Below are 15,817 nucleotides of genomic sequence, written 5' to 3'. Positions count from 1 at the left end.
TCAATAATTATTTCTTGCCACTTGACTTTCTTCGCTATTTTTGCGCTATGCTGGGGCTGTGCGAGTGTGTGTCTGTGCGATGCCCAGAGGCGCGCAGACGGGCGCTAATTAAATGCTTCAATTATAAGTGCTGCTAGTGGGCAACCCATTGTGACAACAACAACAACACAGCATACAAACGCTTTTACCTAGCAAATGAGAGCAATGTTAAGAATAAAAGATACGAAATAAGTAAAGAAATAATAATTAAATGCGAGTGGCGAGTGGTTCGCGTAGTTGTAGAACTCCTATTCCACGGAAAGCTCCACTCGAGCAGCAATCGACAATGAGAGCAGCTAATTTATTTGATTGTTGCAATTTTAGCGCAATTGTTGAGATACATATGTATATATGAGATACATACATACCTACACATATGCTTACGATCATACATACTCTGAAACCTATGGGGCAACGAGTTTTTGTTGCGTTTTTGCAATTATTTTTCTAAACTAATTTTCCGCGCTTCACAGCAGCCTTACAGAAGAATGCGGTGTATTGAAAGAATTGTATCGCTAGAAAGTATGTAACGCGCCAGTGTCTAATATTTTCATTCTTTCAATTTTGAATAGAACTGTTTTAATCATATTAGAAAGGGATGTGTAGATAATTGGTAATATAATGGGGAATATCGTGAAAGTTGCACTTTCTAATTCACACATTTCCCCTCGAAGAGCAGGTAAGCTAGAATTAATTCAAATTAGCATCAGTTTTTTAAGCTTGTTTCTTTCACAAATTTTTTACAAAATTAAAGTATATTAATTAAACAAGATTTTTAAAAGTTCTTTATTTTTGGTATTTTGGACTTTTGATGCCGCAAATGTCTTTGAAGAATGTAGTCTTCATCTAATTTCCAGACAGTCTTGCTAAGCGGTACTTCATAAATCACTGTGTACGTAGTTCCACTTGTCTGTCAGTATGTCGAACAACATGTTAACGCCTTTGAGCCCACATAAGGCACATAAGTACCAAGAACTAGAAATATATTCCACCGAGATTAATTCCTTCTGTCACACTCTTAATCACCGTGCTGGTCTGTGCTGCTATAGATATTATTATTTAATGACTTTGCGAACGACAAATATTTTCTTAATGCCCTCAAAACCAGTTTGGCGAACAATTTGCAATTAAACAATTAACTAACGCTGTAATTGGCATTGCAAATTCTTGCTGCTTGACATGAGCAGTGACAACTGCAGGTATGCAAGCGAATAGATATGGCTGGTAATCGATGCAGGAAGCTGACTTCACAGGAGATCGTTAAATTAGCTAATTTCCAGCAAAAAACTTATTGAATATTTATTAAGTTTCATTTGCTTTGAATAGCAATGTGGAAAGCACATTCGAAACAGACTTTGCCTCCTAAGGCTAAGTACGCAGTGACGCATCGAGCGCAATACCGAATAATCGAAAGTTAGCTTAGAAAATATTTATAATTATAATATACTTATAATATATTGCAATGCACAAACGCCAGAAATAGCACAAAAACATTTAATTTTGAGAGTATACATACATATATTTCTAATGAAATAATATTAAAGAATATTTACAGTGTATGCACACAGCCTAAATAAGATCTAATTCGAAGAACTTTACAGCAATATTTATGCAATGAGTAACGATATTTTTATGGTCTTTTATTTGCATTTATTTTAAATTTTAAATACGCTATAAGTCTCATATGATGAAAAGTAAAAATTAAACCTCATAAATGACATAAATTACCAAGATAAGCATCAGGAGTCCTTTTTTTATTAATTTTTTTAGATTACGTTTAATTTTCGAAAATTTGCGCATTTTTTTAAAAGATTAAGAGGTGTTATTTGGTCTTTTGTTTAAAAAATATGCCAAAATAAATTAAGCAATTTAAAAAACGGGTTATATTTAAATGATGAGTATGAGAAAATAAATTGGAAAAATGAAAATATAAATAAATCAACACTCAAAATAAGTATGTGCCATATTTTGAAAAAAGCATCACTCAATTTCTTAATCTGCTCGCACAGATTTAAAAACACATAAATATAAGAATTGCGTTCAAAGAAATCACACAACGAATTCAATCGACCAAAATACACATGTCTCGAAATAAATGTACCGCCACCAGTAAAGTGAGTAAACTTAGAATGACAACAAATATTTATGTCGTGAGTGCAGTGGCGGCACATCCTCGGCTAAATTGGTGCTGCAACAATACAATAAAGAAAATTTGAATAAAATTTAAAAATAAATATCTGAAGCAGGCATAACGAATCATCACACGCTGCATTATCATCAGCGACAAGCGAACAACAATCCGCGCTGCACAAAACAACAGCAAAAGCAACAACAGCGCCACCCACACGGCATAGGCGATAGCAACAGAGTGAACGGAAGAGGCAACAACGTAATATAGAAAGGAGAATAAAATAATAAAAATTGTGTATTTGCATAGTGGAATTTCGTCGGGAATTAATCGCGTGTTTTAATATTCCCTAACATTTTTATTAAATATTGGCAAACATTAATAACGCGAGAAAAACTGCAAAATATAACGAAGGGCGTAGAATCGAGAAGTCAAGAGAGAAGTACGCGAAAAAAATGTACATGTTTAGTAGAGGAAAACTAACGTAAGAGTCCAAAAGTCTTGCGATCTCGAACGAAAGGAGTTATTTACAGTTATTATTAAGGTTTGACAGTTCGTTCCTTTCATGACAAGGCTGCAGCTCCGGTCACTCCATGCAAATTTCTTGACGCTGTTTTGGAATGCGCCCAACCTTAGGCAAATGGCACCAACAAAAAGTAATTTAGCACAGAATTGGGATCGAACAGTTTGGAGTGCCATAGACTTGCCTTGTCTCTCTCTTCAGTCGCCCTAGTACTACGTATGTGCGTACGTGTCTTATTGACTTCTGCTGTTGGTTCTTATGTTTGGAAAATATATTTGTTTTTGTGCGGCCGTTTTTCTTTTGCCGCCGGCATTGACTTTTCGAAAAATGTGGAAATGGCGTAGCCGCTCTCCACGTCAATACAAGCGTTTATTGTGCCATAGTCTTTGGCGTTTGCCGTTTCACGCTCGGATGTTTGTTATTCTATAATTGAATTTATGATTTTTTATTTTTAAAATCCCTATTTTAGCAGTACGATTAGGTCGTACGCTTCTGGCAATGCTATTTTTAGAGGTAGTGTGGTACCGTTATTTTATTTCTGGTTTCTATTATTATGAGACCAGTCCGAGAATCCGAAAAAGTTTTTTGCCTCTATTTCACTTTGAAATCAGTGAAAATTATAGGTTCTAAGCCAATCATCGCATTCCTGATATTCACACCCTTGTATACTCCCTACCTATTCCACTTATGATATGACACTTGTGTATCTTATCAGTTCCCTGAACCACTGATTGCATCAAAAAGCAATTTGCAAATATGGAAAGCAAATAAAAGCTGAAAAAGTGCAACTGATAAAATGCCAATGCTTTTATCCGAACCCGTGCGATCATTTGATATTTACATAATTAAAGGGCGTGTAGATTTGAATTGTTAAATAGAAAACTGGCATCCAAATGCCAAATACCCAAGTGTGAAATATTAAAATTGCAAATAAACAAAGATTTGTGTAAACAAATTAATTTGCGGAAAATGTGCGGTAAAAATATGAGATCATTTTTACAATGTATACTGGTACACAAATAGGTATAGAAATGGAAACGAACTACTACATGTATGTACTTGCCAATACTTTTAAAACAACATTGTATCAAAGCCCTTGGTCCCTTGTAATGTCAGGTTTAATTTGAGCTGAAGTATTCGGCACACAGGACGTTAACGCTTTTTCCGAATTTTAAGAACGGCTTGAAGCTCAAAGATATTTAAGACGAGTTCTAGATACTGTTCGGCAGAGGAAATGTAGGTGTTCCAGCGTCTCCGTCTGGCCTAATACTTTGCACTTTCTGCTTGTATCATCGTTACTTATGCCCATCCGGCTTGCATGTCTAGTAATAGATTAGATTGTGACCTGTCATTAGAAAAAAAATACTTGTAGTTTGTTTGAAAACGTGTTAGTAAAAAGCATGTATATTTTTTATCGGGGCTCTTACACATCCTTAAGCCCTTCCATTTCGCAGTGATTCGTCTGTCTTTCGGAACCAAAAGTTTCAAATAAAAAATCGTCTCTGATCACAACTTTCAATATTAAAGTCATTGCAGCGGAAAGTAAGTGTTTCCATTTTTTTAATGCTTTGGCGCCACAATTGCGTATTTGCAAGTCAATTAAGCTGTTGACATAATTCAAAATTCTCAAACGAAAGAAATTATTTTCGCTCAGGTATTTTTATGAAGCAATGAATGCACAAAACATTAAGTTAACTAAAAATTTGTGTAATGGCTAGATTTGGGATCGTGTTTTATCTGACAGCAATTAAATTTTATTGCAACTTGAAAAGCAAACACAACTACAAACGTCGAAAAGACGCATCCACCAATAAGTTGTTGCAACAACATGTTGGAACTGTGGCGACAATGCACAGAAGCAAGCAACGCGCATCGAAAATACGACTCACACATACGTTTCGTTCACGTTGCAACTCCGATTGCCGCAACCGAATGCTGAAAGCGTGCAAGATTCCTCCACAAATCTGCTATGCATTAGACTCTATATTTCGAGCAACGCAACGCGACCACGGCTATAACTCAGTGAAATTCCGCGCAGACTGAGGAAATTCCTTAGAGCGAGCGCTGGCGCAGGGGCGCTGAGGTGGAGCAGCGGGCGACTGATATGCATATAAAGCAATCAATATGCATGTATGCATGAGCTTGTTGCCACCAAGAAATTGCCATCGTCAGACGCAAGTGTTGCATGGATTATGTGCTGGTGTGTGCGTGCGTGTGAGTGTGTGGCAGCAACGCGTGGCTGCGGAGCGGTGCCTGCCGTAAAAATAGTCGCATTCGCCGCTATTTTCGTTCAGCTGCCAGTCAGTCAGCTCGCGACCAAGACTGGCGTTAGAAAAATACCGTACAAAATCTGTGTATTCATTTTAGAAGAAGCAATAAAACGCAATAAAACGAGAAAACTGCTGCAATTGCGGCGCATGCATAATATTTATCTGTCTATGTGTGCACATGGCTGTGGAAATTGAAATATACATATTTATGTGTGTGTTCGTGTGTGCCACAGATGCTGCAATCTGAGTGCCGTCAGCGGATTTAGTCTCTTTTCCGTTGCCTGAGATTATCAAATCGTCTTATTGTAATTCCATATAATTATTTTTTTTATAGCTTTTGGGGCGGCATTAAATCAGAAATTACTCAACGCGTTCACTCGAATATTTCATGATGACATAAAAAAGTTACACGAAATGAATCTTGTTCGAAATTGGAATTTATATACCCTACACGCTTTAGTTTCTAAACGGGCTCAGCTGAGCTGAAGTTGGAGATAATTGAATGCTGGCTATTTGAGGCGAATTGTACAGTAATAAGCTTTGGGACAAACTAACGTGTGTGTGTTGGTGCTCTTAAGTGTGGTGGATTAGAGCTATCAGTGTTGTGGTTTGTGGAATGATGTGTTAGCGGGCGTGGGACTAGACTTATTCAACCATCATATAATTGTAAGACTCATTCTAGGATTTCTGTGAAGTTGAGTTCAGCTCCTAAACCATATGTATGTCAAACTTGCACATTTATTCAGTACACCAACTGTTTGATAAACAATTTGCTTATTTGTATAATTGCGTATAGGGTATACATTTCGCAATTCGTTTCTAAAGCGTTAAAGTCACATGATCTGGGTATCAAACAAAATATTGAATTAACATTGTAATATATTATCATTTTTATATACATATGTGTGTATATGTAGTTTAATGTGTTTAAGTCTGATTTCTAATATTTTATGACAATTTTAGTGACTATTTTTTATAGCTCACAGATGTTGTATAATCTAGAAAACATAATCAATCAATTAAATTTGACGCCAATTTTACTTCTCAATGGCAACTTATATATACATACATACATATGTAAATATACTTTTAGTTATATGCGAACATGTCTATGTAAAGTAAAAAGTCCACACAGTTAATCGGTCACTTTGGACAATTTGTTGTTGATGTTATCGGCGCCACTAAAACGTACAACGCGCTTCAAACTACATGTAATTTTTTTAAATTTAATTTTTTTTAATTTTTGCTTGCCGCTACTCCACCCGCTGCGCTTTTGCCGCCCATTCGCCGACTGGTCGTTGGACCCGCACATAGAAATGATTTAATCGTTAAATAGTTGCCCGGCAGCATTAATTACTCACTACTTGCCGCGCCTGCTCCTGCTGTTGTAGCTTTTAGCGGCTAACGGCAATTTAAAGTGTGTGTCTCTAAATTGAGTGATGAAAAAAAATTGTAGAAAAGCCTAATGGCGCTTTTATGGCGCATTTGAGGCGCCACTTGATGTCCGTCTGCAATTTGAGTGCTTTTGCTCGAATATATTTATTTTCGAAAACTGTTTGCGGCATGGCTTTGTGTTTGCGAATTGCTTTACGCTTCAATTCGTTCGTTATTTTCAAGCATTTCAATTATTAATTGCATGTCATTTGAAATTTAGTTGTGCCAAATTGAAGACTGATGGGTTTCTCAACACTTTACAGCTAGTAAATTAAACAGTTTAACGGAATTTTTTAACAATTAATTTATGATGGCAAATAAACATGTAGACGCAGATGAATTGCTAATCGGGCTCACATACCTCGGCGTTGAGTCATTAATAAAAATATTTTTAATTTTTTTCTAATCGAAAACTCAACTGAAAAACAGCTAAAAACGAGATTTGAGGAGAAACAAGCAATTTAAAAATAACCTGGCGTTCCACATGCAATGCGTATAACGTGCCACCGTGCCACCTGCAACGGTTTTACGCTATTTATTTGCGCACAAATACAGAGACCTTTGTATGTATGTTTGTGGCAATCAATTTTGCCCATTCGCTGCGCAGCATAAGTACTCGCCGAAAACACAAACACACACACCCGAAATCACACAAAGTACGATGAATTCTTCAAGTTTCAGCGCCACGCAATTTTCACGAAGGTTTTCATGAATTTATTTCTTAAGTCACTTTTTTAATGAAGCACGCTAAAAATTTCGTGCACAATTATAAAATTTAATTTATTTGCAGTTTATTTCTTACACTTTTCATCAGTATATTCGCAAAACCACATGCATTTGTATGCGTAACGGCGCTAAGGATACCAACGAATTCCCTCACGTAACGGTTTAAGCGCTTACGATTTCATTAAATCTATTTTACTGCAATGTTTTAATAAGTTTTATCCAAATTGAACTGCAATTAGAGTAGATTAAGTATGTATCTCAATTTCAATTTCAATTATTCAATTATTTGTTATTATACTAATGCTTATGCACACATACATATGTACATATGTAACTAAATAAGTGCATACGTTCGTGTTCTTTTCTTCTAACTTCTCAAATACAAATAAGGCTAGCGAAATATTAATAAAAATATAACGAAACAACTTCGTGAAAAATTGTTTTCAAAACCACCCAAAAATAATGTATATGACCGAATGAAGCACATGGTTTTCAGTAAACCTTATGACAAACGTGTTATGCGCCTAAAAGTGCGCTTTACTGGTAATAATTTGTCCAGAATATTGTCAAAACTTCTATATTTTTCTAACACATCATCTGGTAATACGAGGGGAGGCTGGGTTTTTTGCCTATTTTTATTAAGTAACTCTCAATTTTTATTTATATCGATAATCGAATAATAAAGTATGTTGGAAATCTTATTTAATAATCTGGATAAATAAACAAATATGCGGACATGACTGCGATGATCACTCTTCTGGAACCAACCAGAAATCATCGATTTTTTCTAAACAAATTTTATATATATATTTTTGTATAATTTGAATTTCGATATGTTTCGATCACCTCATGGTGCCCAAAATCGAAATATCGCAATTGCTATTTAATATGAAATTTTTTGCAATTTCCAATACTCAATAAAAGTCACACGTTTCGACTTGTTTGTGAATTTATTAAAACAACAAATGAAAAAATGTAAAAAGTCTTGATTAAATTCTTGATTTATTTGCATACTGCTACATGTACCTATATATAGTATGTATGTATATGTAGAATTTTGAACAAATTTATTGTTTTAGTTTGAGTTTAGTTAGTCTACACATACATATAGCTAATTATATTTTTAAGAACCTGTTCGATCACATCAATGAAACTCGAGTTAAAAATGTTTTTTTTACAAACTTCAACATTTTTATTGCCTCATTTCAATTCCATGAGCGAGTTGATACAAAAAAGCATGATCAAAATTCATACTTCCTAAAGAACGCTTCTATATGTACATATGTATGAATTTATGTAGCTAGATCTGTAAGTCAACAGTATGTTATCGCGGATTTACATTTCCGATTGCCTTCGCAACAAGATTTCGGAATTTGTCAATTGAGTGGCGTCGTTCGGGCAATAATTCAGATTAAAACTTGATCAGTCGGGTAGTGGGTGAAGACAACTCGCATTGAATTAACGGCAAATAAAAGTAAAGAAGTATTTTTGTCGAAGAAATCTTTTGGGTGTTCAATTTCAGCATTTTGGGATTCTATATACATATGTATATACATAGCTTGTAATCTGTACATGAGTATGTATATAAATACTCATGTTGTCAATTTGTTGGTGTGTGTGTTTATAATGGAAATACAAATCAAAAATCAAGTGTTGCAGTTTAAGGCAATAAATACATCTAAGATAACGCAGGAAAAAAGCGAAAACCTTGCCTTTACAATGTATTTTACAGTATAACTACCTACATACATATATGCCTATATGTCCTCCTATCTATATTGATACAAGTACTTTTCAATATTTATATACATACATATGAATGTATGTTTTTGCTTTCCTTAATGTTTGAACTGCCAAGCTTCGTGAGATTTCATCTCGAGATTTCTTCGCGATAGGCAGCAAATTAATTAGCTGTGAAAGCATGTGAGCCTAAATAATGAAAAAGTTTTTTATATACACACACACTGTCATGCAAATACACATGTCTATATGTAAGTATGTAAATGAATAGCGTTTATTGCGTGAAAGCAAAAACACAAGTGGAGAGAATGAAACAATAGTTGAAAGGCGAGTTGCGAGTTTAAAAAGGCAAAGATTCTTACCATGAAACTTATATGTGTATATACTCACTATCACATACATACATACTACATAAGACAAACTAATAGCTAAGCTTGTGAGTGACACGTGTGCAAGAGAACGAAAGATGAAATAAACAAAGCGAGGCTTGTAAAAGCATTTAGCGAAAGAATGCGAAAATTAACTCAAAGCAGAACATAAAAATTTCAAATATACTCACGTTGTCATAACGAAAATATTTTTAATGATTCATTACAAAATTGTGCTAATAAAAATTCATATATTATATGTACAACAATAATAAAAATTTAAAAATTAATTAAAATACAAATGATAAAATAATTAACTTATGAATATTTTTACGATATTTACATATTGGCAGTCGAAAAAGTCTTTTCGTATGTCTATTCAAATTTTTCCTAATTTATTTATATTCATAATAATAAATATAAACAAATATGTATATACCATTTTGGTCGACCACTTTTTGCCAGAGACATTATTCCATCAGTGTAAAACTTTCATCAGTGCATAAAGAAATTTCGAAATTTTCACAAAGGAAACGAGCGAACCATTGTCGCTTGCGTGGAATTCTTCTCTTTACAAAAAAAATTCAAAATATAGCGAATTTCTTCATTATTTTCACTCATTTTTGAACAGCTGTAACTTTTTTTCAACTTTCCCAAATTAATTTACAATTGGTTAGTTAAAGTTTGAAATCTCACTTTTCCAACGCTATATGGTATAACACAATGTGATTTGTAGCACTGGAGATATACGTCTGCAACGACATCTATTAACAAAATACGAAAAGACTTTTTCGACTACCCAATATATAGGTTAGCAAATTATAAGTGCTTATTTAGTTTTGTTGTCAACAACAAGGTTTTTTCAGCTCTCAATTTCAAATCTTAGAAAAATTCCTCAAAATCCTTACATTTAAAAGCAGTTTTATAATCATATCTTCATTTCATCAATTTTTTTTTAATTGGATAATTTCTTCAAACAGGAGGCATTTCTTCACAATTTTGTAGTTTTAAGCTTTGCATTTTTATTTTGTAGTTCAGCTAAAGCTAAATAAAAATTCTTGCACCCAAATGTAGCGTCTATAAACTATTAACTTCGGTGTGCAAACAAATTGTGCTGGTTTTTTAACCATCCTAAAAATGGAAATCTTATAGACATACATATACATATGTAGAAAAGTACATACTTTCCTGAAGATGTTTGTGAAATGCACGCACATACATACATATATCAGGCCCGACTGAAACCCGGTTTTATCACGCCACTTTGTCACAGCCGTCATGTTTGTTCTTTTCGTTAACTCTGCCACCCGAGTGTGTTTCCTGGAAACTCTTACAACATCTCGAGTCGTCGCTCGTCTTTTGTGTGTTCAAAATCATTTCATGCCAAAGCAAACAGTCGGTAACCAAAATTCTATCTATGAATGGGAATAAATCCCGTGCAACTTCACGTTTTTCGTTTTACTACAAGCCATGCTTGTGCGTGTGTGTGTGTGCAACGTGCTTGCCTAATGTTTTGCCGCCTCTGGGTCACACCGACAGTAGATGTGTGCAGCTCTGTGTGTTACATACCGGAAAGAAAGCTGATTGTTACGCACGTAATTTCAAGGAAGACCGGTCAGTTGGACCTTGTACTGACCACACAGTTATGAGTAAATACGAGTACCATCGAAGTGTACAAACATGCGAGCGGCAAGTAGTAACAACCTTGTTGACACACTGATGGGTGTTCTGTTAGTTGTGAATTGGGTATTTGGTGTGTGGGAAAGTGCTAATAGACCGTTTACGACTTCGAGTGCTCTTTTTATGAGACCCTGACATGTATGTACATACATATGTATGTAGACGTAGTATGTCTAAGTTAAATTGTAAACAAATAATTCCCAAATTAATTTGTATTTTTGTTTATTTCTCATTTACAGTTACGGAAGCCCATTTAACTTGAGCGCTGAATAAAAGAAACGCAGGTAAGAAATCACACTTCATGTGCGTTTGTAGATTTGGTTATAGTCTGTGTTTATAAAGTATTTCTAGTACCCTCAACTCCATTGGGTTTAGCCTAGTAAAATTTGTTTTTAAGCGTATTTCCTTTTCGAGATAAAAATAACAATTGGCCTTATTGGAAACTTGAGTTTGCAGCTTTATATCCAGCTTTTTGACTTAAATTACCAGCGAATAGTTAGAAGTATACATATCTACATACATATATTCATACATAAGTACATATTTCCTTTATTACAAGTACATGGGAAAAGTGATAAGTTGTTGAGTCGTTCACAAAATAGCGGTACTTATTTCTTTGATAACAAATAAGACAATCAAAAATTTGAACTCCATCAAAAGCGAAGCAATCTATGACCCGATTCTCATTGCTGGAATTTCATAAAAGTATGTTTGTTATTCAATCAACTAAAAAACCGTTTAGTTGAATGTATTGCTACTGTTTTGTTGTTCGAACGTTCATATTTAATTCTATTAATTTCACAAGCATTCGCGAACATGAAATCGTCTTCTATTCAGAGAAGTCGGCTGCTATAATACTCAAAGCTATAACTGCTGTCACAAACGTCATCTACCCATATATAAATATGTACATAAGTAATTAGAAGTATAACAACAGAAGTGCAGCGCCCACAACCTAAAGGGCAGAAATATGCTTTTAAAACTGTGGACGTTCAGATTTCATAACAAAAAGTACAGGAATTCCATGGCAGCACAGAAACAGTTTTTGCCCACAAATACCACTCAGCACAGAGGCCAATGTGTTTCCCTACTCCTACATACCTATATACGTACATACATAGATATATAAGTTTCTACTCACTTGCGCTCAGGTACTCGTGTATAGAAGTAGACTGTTGCCTTCGTCGGTCTCGCGGGTCATGGCTGATTTTACAACTGAAATTACAATACTCATGCGCTTTGCACTCAACTCCAGTGCCCGAGGGATTGGCTCCTATTGTGTGTGTGTGTGTGTGCGTGTCTTGTGGAAGTCATTGAGACTGAAACCGCAAATTTACTTAATTTACTTAGTAAGTTAGTGAACGCAGGGCAAGAGGCGGCGGAGGTAAACATCAGCAATCAGTGTATGAAACGTTTCATTGTTGTTTTTGGTGCGGCTTCATGCCGTTGGCGAACGCATGTAAAGTGAACTCCGGACGCGGATGACTTGTATGTTGGCAAAGGGCGTGAATATGTAAAAATAACAATGTATACATATATAGATCTATGTGTATTTGCATATAATTACACACACACACGCATTTAGTACATCGAAATACATACAACCGTAAAATATTATTTACAACAATGTGCGAATGTTTGATTTATTGTTATGAAGTGTCGTGGAGGAAGTGTAAAAGTAGCAGTGACTTGCGACTCCTTCTCTGGCTATTAGCGGCAGAGTTGCCAGATTACCTGTACCTATGATTAATGAACTTATTAACGATCAAAGTTTGGGAGACGCATTTGGTCCATAATTACCCTTATCTTTCTTTTACTTTTCTGATATTACTGAACACGGGTTTGCGTATGATCATCGCGACCTTGAACAGGTAATATATTATGCAATCGATTTTATTCCAAGTATGTATTGCTTTTATCTTAGTACGACAAAATTTTTCTGTAAAGTTTTCCTCTTTAAAGTTCTACGGGCAGTTCCCAGTGAGCGAACATGACGTGCTGGTGCGCTTATCACTACCATCTACGCTCTTAGTTCTTCAAGGCAAAGAGAGACAGTTGTTTAAACCTCTTTGGTTCTTCGTAAACAATCGTAGGATTGACAGAGTATAGATGAGAAACGAAATTTTAGCATTATTACTCGAGTTTCAAGTAAGATGAAAGTTTTGCCTGCAATTGACCCCAAAAAATGGAAGAAAGTGTTTAAGGTGTTTATATAATACTGCTTAATTTCTGCTTGCAGATTGTAGTTGCAGGATATATTTAAACAATTTTTGAAAATTTCCCTTTCCTCTAAATTTTAAATTTATTTGGCAACGCTCTTTCCACTTGACCGCAGTGTTAAGAACTTTCTGCGCCTATGGGATTTTTGCTATCATTGTAGGTTCCTCAATTCTTATTTTATAAAAATAACTCTAAAATAGTGCGTTAAGATTCTTAAATTCCTTTCGTACTCTCATTCTACACTGCCGCACTGGCCAACAACATTTATTCATTTGTTGTTATAAATCATTTACATCGCTATTTACTCTTCGCATCTCGCTGCGGTTACGGTAAATATCCGCCAGACTAAAAATAATCAAAAAGCATGAAATACTTATGAAATTCCCATGCAAATTGTAAACTTGACTACCGCCTTCTACATACAGACGAACAATAATGAACTCTAATAATATTTCCGCCACAAATGCAACAACAATTGTCACGAATCAAAATTCCGCCCCAGGAAAAATTATGTATGTTTGATAAAGTTTACACGCATTCATACACTTGTATACATACATACACAAGCACACACACATTTTTGCTTTTTTCCTGCCCGTCAATTCTGCTTCTTGCTTTGTTTCGCGAAGATTTAAAGACCAGTAGCAGCTCCTTCACTTGGCGGCTGTTTTGCTTCACTCATTGTATTTGCGCTGCTGTACTCTATTTAGTTTCGGCCTTCGTTGTTTTTTCTTATGACTCGTTCTTCTTGGCATTTAACTTAAATAGTTAGACATGGTTCTTCGTAGAGCCGACACTCAAGTGTTTGTTGCGCGTTTTCGCAGAAATTCTTTGCGCTACTGCATTTAGCAGCCACTTCACTAGTCGCCACGCCATGCCACTCCACAACACTCCACTCTACTCCACTACATTCTAGCCGCACTCTTGATACACACACACATAAATATAATGCTTCAAGTACGTCTTTTACACCTCCTCGTCTCATTCTACGCTCCGAGCCTCCTTCAGTCTATAGTTATGGCCACTCACTACATCAGCGTTGCAATGTCATCTTTAGCGCATTTCCACTCCTTCAATATGCTCGAGTTTCCAGTTGCTACTCGTTTTTGCTGCGAGCTCCATCAACCCCAGAACTCTAATTGCGTGTTAACATAATAAGTGCTAGAAAATATTAGAAGCACTATTTTGTAGAGTGCAGCCAGATGGCTTTGCGTGCGCCTGCCACAAGCGCCCAATGAAAAGCCATGCTTCTTAACTTCAGCGCCTGTCTCTTCCTGCCCTTCGCTCTTGCCGGGTCATGCGTATCGAAGTCGATGTGAAGTGGCTGGCGTGTTCGTCGGCGCTGGCTTCATCAATTTACCGCGTATCGACATTTGCAAGTATTGCATCAGAGAGTAGTAAATAGTTCCACATCTCCAACCTGCCCCCGCACCACCGCAATTGCGTCTCTGCGCGTTCTATTCATTACCCTAGCGCCATGTCTCAACCGGTTGACCGCCAGTCTATCGGTTCGTCAGTCACTTTGTGCTCACGCGCTAGTGGTCATATGTTGATGTAGATGTAGATGAAGCTACCGGTTGGCGGTGGAAAAAAGAAAACACATTTTGACCTTGTTTCGTGAGAACCCCATAAATAGGTAAAGTGATTAGAGATAATCAAGTGAAAAGTGCGTGCGAGTGTCGGTTTCCTCAAATTAATTTATGTGGGCCTTCTCGACGTTGCTGAGATTTTTAAGCTGTTTTTATTTTAATTTTGTTGTTTTTTTGGGCACACGTGTTCTTGATTTTTGATTACTCGAAAATGTTAATTTCAGTGGAACCTGAACATGAATGGTGTAATACTCTCACTCTTGGAATTGTGGAAATATGTGGTACAAAATTGCGACTCACATCGCCTCATTTGATAAAATAAAAAGTGAGGAATCGTTATAATTTTTTCAAAACTTTCAAAATAGGCTCCTTCTGCGTTGATGCAGCGTTGCCAGCGCGATTTCTAAGCATTGAAGGAGTCACGTAAGGCATTTTCCGCAATAGCTTTGAGAGCCGAGGTGCATGCTGCTAGATCCCCTCCCCTCAAAATTCTTTCCTTTCATAGGGCTTTTCAGGCAAGGAAACAAAAAAGTCCGGGCGTCCACATATAATCTGTAGGGGGGCGGCGAGAGCATTGGGATGCCGGCCTTGGTTAGGTACTTGTTCACAAGAAAGGCGATGTGAACCGGGGCGTTATCGTGGTGCAACTTCCAATCGGCTGCAATGTCTTGTCGTACCCGATTGACCCTTCTCTAGAGGATTTCCACGTAAAACCCACGCACACGAGTCACATTGTCGGTGTTTGTCGAAGTCGCAGGTCTCCCGCACGGTCTTCATCAGCGAGCTCTTCCCGACCCTCCAAAACACACCACTTCTTACTATAGCAACATCTGGTCTGATCTTGATCATATCAAATGTCTCTGTCGCAGATTTACCTAGTTTCACACAAGATTTAATCCCGTACCGCTGCTCTAACGAACGCTGCATTTTCAGCTAGCACACATGTAGCGCCAAATGTTTGTTTGACCAGCCGCTAGGACACCCTCTACCGAATCCAGTCGGTGCGCGCAATCTTCGAGGTATAATCGCGGCTGAAGAAAATCAGTCCTATTACTTTCCGGACAAACCCTGTATGTATGTACATCTTTGATCAGCAATTG

The 15,817-nt window shown here is 36.4% G+C and overlaps 1 protein-coding gene across 3 annotated transcripts in view; it reads left to right on the top strand.

Moving 5' to 3' along the window:
- LOC120773051 overlaps window positions 1-15,817 on the top strand; it is a 124,871-nt gene that overhangs the window by 21,958 nt on the left and 87,096 nt on the right. For all 3 annotated transcript variants that reach the window (XM_040101986.1, XM_040102017.1, XM_040102007.1), the window contains exon 2: window positions 11,148-11,192. The gene's annotated coding sequence lies outside the window, so the exon portion shown is untranslated. The remainder of the gene's footprint in view (window positions 1-11,147; window positions 11,193-15,817) is intronic.

The sequence above is a fragment of the Bactrocera tryoni genome, chromosome 1 (genome assembly GCF_016617805.1).
Source record: "Bactrocera tryoni isolate S06 chromosome 1, CSIRO_BtryS06_freeze2, whole genome shotgun sequence".
NCBI lineage: Eukaryota > Metazoa > Arthropoda > Insecta > Diptera > Tephritidae > Bactrocera > Bactrocera tryoni.
This window is presented reverse-complemented; position numbering and strand designations above follow the sequence as displayed.